Source organism: Panulirus ornatus, chromosome 1 (assembly GCF_036320965.1).
Source record: "Panulirus ornatus isolate Po-2019 chromosome 1, ASM3632096v1, whole genome shotgun sequence".
NCBI classification, from domain to species: domain Eukaryota; kingdom Metazoa; phylum Arthropoda; class Malacostraca; order Decapoda; family Palinuridae; genus Panulirus; species Panulirus ornatus.
In genome coordinates, this window is record NC_092224.1 from 32,606,849 (window position 1) to 32,612,642 (window position 5,794).

Here is a 5,794-nt window from a genome sequence, read left to right on the forward strand (position 1 = left end):
AAATCTTAGTTAAGTAGTCTGTTAACGGAGTATGATATATAACTCGGACATTACCAAGAAGTTAATGGAGAAAGGGAAAATAGGAGGTAGCGGGGAGGTGGTGGGGGGGCAGTAATTACATACGACGAGATTTTGCCAAAGGGCAGGACTAGCGCGTAGCGCTCACCACAGGATGATACAGTGACGAAGAACGAGTCGCGCAAGTTACGTGTTATGCGTGAGATGGGAAGACTGTCTTTGTTAGACTGAAAGCGAGCAGCGCAGTTGTGGGTCATGAGGCAGAAAGCAATACAAGTGACCTGGGTCAAAGGTAGGATGAGACTTGACAGCCACTGATTGTATTAGCTCACTGCGCAGCCGTCACTCATCCTTCCAAGAGCCAAACAGGTAGAACCGATGATCTACCTTCCTGGTCGGTGGGTGCCTACTACCGAGAGAGAGAGAGAGAGAGAGAGAGAGAGAGAGAGAGAGAGAGAGAGAGAGAGAGAGAGAGACAGACAGACAGACAGACAGACAGACAGACAGACAGACAGACAGAGAGAGAGAGAGAGAGAGAGAGAGAGAGAGAGAGAGAGAGAGAGAGAGAGAGAGAGAGAGAGACAGACAGACAGACAGACAGACAGACAGACAGACAGACAGACAGACAGAGAGAGAGAGAGAGAGAGAGAGAGAGAGAGAGAGAGAGAGAAGAGAGAGAGAGAGAAAAAAAAAGAGTTTAGAGGAATTATGAGACAGACCAGAGGCCATGTTCATTAAACCCTGATGCGTAGATTGTAGGAAAGATACGCTGGTAGCAATAGATGCAAAAAAAAAAAAAAAAAAAAAATAAACTATTGTTTTCCTACAGAGGAAGAGACATGAGAGATTTAAAACCATCTGGGTAGAGAAGAGATAAAGAGATTGATAAAACAAGGAAAAAATATCATCATACTATAACCATTCGTCTTGGGCTATACAGGGTATCATACCACACTCCCTAGCACAGGAAAAGATAAGGATAATCAGCCGAAGCCCACAAGCAGGTATCATGTAAGGGAGGCTCAAGGATGGAGTGTTGAAGTCAAGCGGGTTGAGGAGTTGGTGGGGTTTTACGAAGACCTCAAATGGACTTGCGCTCGCCGGTTCAAGAATAAATAATTCAAGGATCGCCTCCTCCAGAACTCCCTGGAGGTAGTCTGTCAGCCGCAAATGATCGGCGATAAAAGGACATCTGCATAGGAAGCCCTGCATTAGGAATATAGCGCGGTCGTTATGACTAATATACACACAACAACAGCACGGTGTGTATTATCCATACTCCGGCCTTGTTCTGACTCTGTTTGCCTTTGCACTAAACCGCAGCGTCGTAAATCACGGGGGGGTTTATATTACAATAATAATGCACGATATCCCTCGCGCTGTTCCATTCGCAACTATCTGGAATCGGCATCGCAAAAACGGAGCAGCTCTAGGTAGTATTTGCAGCCATCGTAAAAGCAAGGCAGGATATATCTCTCCAACCATTTATTACGGGCATTACTCAAAGAGCTTCCGCCTGCGCTCCCCAGGAGCCCGATTCGATTATTTTCCAATTGATTCAATTGATCACCGACGTATGGGATCGGTGTTTGCTCCGGTGCCTCTCTCTCTCTCTCTCTGTCAATGGCGTCTCGCCGGTTTTTTCCCTAATAGGCGAACCACGCCGCCATTGCATACCACCAAATTATAAACAAATATAAGAGCGAAATTAGGTATGCAAATGCCAGAACAAATAGGAAACGGTGTAGAAACGGCGAATGGAACAATGGCAGCCTTCGTCTAATTACAGGGTGGTGAGAGGTATTAATAATATTTATGTGAGCAGCGCCGTGTTTACGAGCGCTGCCATTGGTGGGTCGGCTTTCAACACGAGTCACCCCTGGCCAAACGATGTCAGGCTAACCCGAACAAGTGTTTCGATGCGCTGCTTTTCCATGCACTTTCGCTGCGGATCTTTCCGTCTGGGTGAATATTCCGGCCTCCTCAAACTGACACAATCGTGCCCTCGGCGTCTTCAGCACCGTCAGCGTCCAAGGGAAGCGTCAGTAAATCTCGTCTGGAATCTTTCTCTCGGCAACGCTCGCTAACAACAGTGGCCGAAGGAGAGGACGGGGAACCATGGCGCTCGGAATATATTGTTTCTAATTGTTTTTACTCGCACATAAATTTGGATATCGAGGCCCAAGCGCTGTTGTTACTGTCGGAATGCACAGTCAGAGAGAGAGAGACAGAGAGAGAGAGAGAGAGAGAGAGGAGAGAGAGAGAGAGAGAGAGAGAGAGAGAGAGAGAGAGAGAGAGAGAGAGAGAGAGAGCACGGCTATTTCTAACCTAGCCTATCAGCGACGTCCTTGTAAGGGATCGATAGAAATCAGCAGAGGCTACCGGGTAAACGGCTTCCCACAATCTACCATGCCTGAAGTACCGGCCCTCCAAGCTTAACTCAAACCGGGAGGATGTTATGGCCTACAAACATTGCCATGCGTGGTGTGGCAACTGTATTACACTGGGTTTCTCGCAGCTTTCGTGTTTTAGAATACATCCTCCAGGATTTGGCAGGTGCCATGGTCATCAGGATTTCTAGAAATATGATCTTTTTCGTGGCCTTTAGCTCTGACGATGGCCTCCATAGGCTCCTTGTGAATCTAATGGCGGCCTCTGGGAGCTCCTGTGAATTTCATGATCTACCTCCATTAGCTCCTGTGAATCTGGTGGTGGTCTCTGGGAGCTCCTTTGAATTTCATGATCTACCTCCGTTAGCTCCTGTGAATCTGATGGTGATCTCCAGGGTCTCCTATGAATCGAGTGATAACCCCCCAGGACTCCTGTGAAATTGATGGTAGTGTGCATGAGCTTCTGTGAATCTAGTTAGCCTCCAAGAGCTTCTCTGAGACTCTTGGTAAAGAGCTCTTATGTTTATCGTGTGACTTTGAAGGAGTTACTGATGCAGTCGTTGTTTTTCAAAGTGTAACCATGATTGTGGCGGTAGTTCGAGGAATTTCTGATCATTTTGGAGGGTTCCAGAAATTACAGTCATTGACGGCTGAGTTCCAGGAATGATGGCTATTCTTAGGATGGTTCTAGGTATTATGTTTACTGTTGGGGTGGTTCACCGAATTACAGTCATCGATGGGGTAGTTCCACGAATGACTTAACGATGGGGTGGTTCCAGATATTACAGTTATTGTTGAGATGGTTCCAGGAATTACTATGATTGTCTTGGCAGTTTCAAGCACTGAAGCTACCGTGATGATCGTGTCAGCTCCATTAGTTACAGAATATTGCAACAGCTAAAGGAACAGCTGTTTATTGCAACGGGTCCAGGAGTTATTTCTTCTATTGGTTTATTAATTACTGTTCAGCGTAACAGCTCCAGGAGTTGCTGTTTTTCATAATGGCTCCAGGTGCTCCTGTTTATTGTAGTGGTTCCAGAGGTTACTGTTTGTCATAACGGCTCCAAAAGCTACTGTTTAGTGTAATGGCACCGGGGGGTTACTGTTTACCATAACGGCTCCGAAAGCTACTGTTTATTGTAATGGCTCCGGGAGGTTACTGTTTACCATAACGGTTCCAAGAGCTACTGTTTAGTGTAATGGCACCGGGAGGTTACTGTTTACCATAACGGTTCCAAGAGCTACCGTTTATTATAATGGCTCCAAGGCTTACTGTTCCCCCTAACTATTCCAGGTGTTGATATTCATCTTAAGGCCTGTCAAACCTACTCTTCACTGAACTGCTTCCAGGAGTTACTCTTGATCGCAATGGTTCCAGAAGGTATTGCTTATTGCGACACTGATGGTCGCAACGGCTTTAGGAATTTATCGTAACGTTTCCAGGAGTTACTCTGAGTGTCATAAGCATCGACAGTCCATGAGGGAGTTACTGTGTCTAAAGTACTGACCTCACCCACCCCTCCCTAGAGAGCCAGGTATATCGACAGGAGAGAAGAGCCGGGGAACTAAAATTTTCCAGCAATTCTCTTCGGCATCCTCCCAAACCCGCTGTTGTCAACGGGACTCCAAGCCGGGATGCCTCTTCTGTAAACCATTAACGAATTTCCTTTCAAGCAGAAGTTAACTACGAGTTCCGCCGCTAATAAGACAATAAATACACTGATGCTAGTCATTAACTGTAGATTGCTGTTGAACACACTTGAGCTGATACACTGCAGTGACATGATACGGGTGATGAAAAAAGAACTCTGTGATCATCATAGTCGTTGTGCTATTCATCCGCAGCGAGTTTTTCTTTTTCTTTTATAAATGGAAATCAAAAGATTATGATTATGAAACGTTCTCCTCAGCAACACTTGTAAGTTATCAGTCCAACCACAGCTACTCGCTCTTGCTGTGAGAATTCTGATACTAGCCTCTTGTCTTGTAAGTTATCAGTCCAACCACAGCTGCTCGCTTTTGCTGTGAGAATTCTAATACTAGCCTCTTGTCTTGGTTCTGTTGTACGAATATGGATATTCCATATAATTTTAGACTATCATTTCAGTGTAACCAGTGTATGATATTTTCCGAAGTACTTCGTTAGATTAACTTTTATGTGATATTTTATCATTCTATTTTATGATTCTTATACTTTTTAACCTTGAATTGAGCTTCTAGCCGTAAAGAATTCTATTCTGTATCATGTATACCATTTGACAATCAAGACATCTTATCTAAGTCTATATGCAGGTCGACAGCATTAAACAATGCTAGTTTGCACACAAAAGGCGGTCGCTAATATGTCTTGGTGTCTTTATAAGAAAGTTAAAACACTCATCAAATGTAGGAATTTCGGCAATCATTCGCTACGTACGCTTAAACGATGTCGTTAAGGCGTTATTTACCATGATGAGAGGAGAATTAAGCTTAAAGATAAGATTCCATAACTACGCCACAGTATCTACTCTTCATACCACTGATGTAGTGTGTTTCATGCAAGCAGATTGGCTTCAGGAGAGGGAGGCATTTGAGCAATCCCAGAACCGACTTTGGCTAGGACGCTGCTGAGAATGATAACAGGAGATAAATACGACGACTCCAATGACAGTATATGGGACACCGAGAGGTAGCAGCGTAGTGATGAGCAAGTGCAAAAAAGTATCATGTATATACGGTCAAAACTCCTTTTTTCATGGCACTGTTACGGTCAAATCCTACAAAAATGAAACTACTGAATACTACTCCGTCATTACTGGGAAATGAATGATGCACAGAAGCGCTTGAATTACATTCGTCTATATCGTTCTGGTGGCTTTTCTTGGTGAGGATAACAACATGTGTTACATCATCACATTGTGTGGTCACTGCAAAGCTGGTTATCACATCATGAAGAATGTGGCACACTAGTTGTACATTGTGCGTGTTGCGTTCAGCAGGTGGGTGCTGAAGGCGATCCGGTGCACAATGGTAACACGAACGCAAGTGTCACTTTACTTTGACTGTACAGTTCTCCAGGGCGTTAAAGTCGGCTGGTAACTACCTGATGGCCTTTTTATCGCTGATGAGCGTGAAAGCTTGTATGATCCAAAGTGGGAGGCAAGGTTCCTGCAAACCCATCCTCAAACAGGAAACGGTTTTAAGCAATGTATTACCTTTTTTTTACGTTAGCCGAGACGGCCCGAGCAACTAAATGACCTAATCAAAGCCATCTCATATATATATATATATATATATATATATATATATATACCCTTGCCTAAGCCAGATGCCCAATCTATTGACTGGTTCCGAGAGGGAAGGGGGCGATAAACAACAGGGTTGAATGTGAACCGACTACCTTAGCT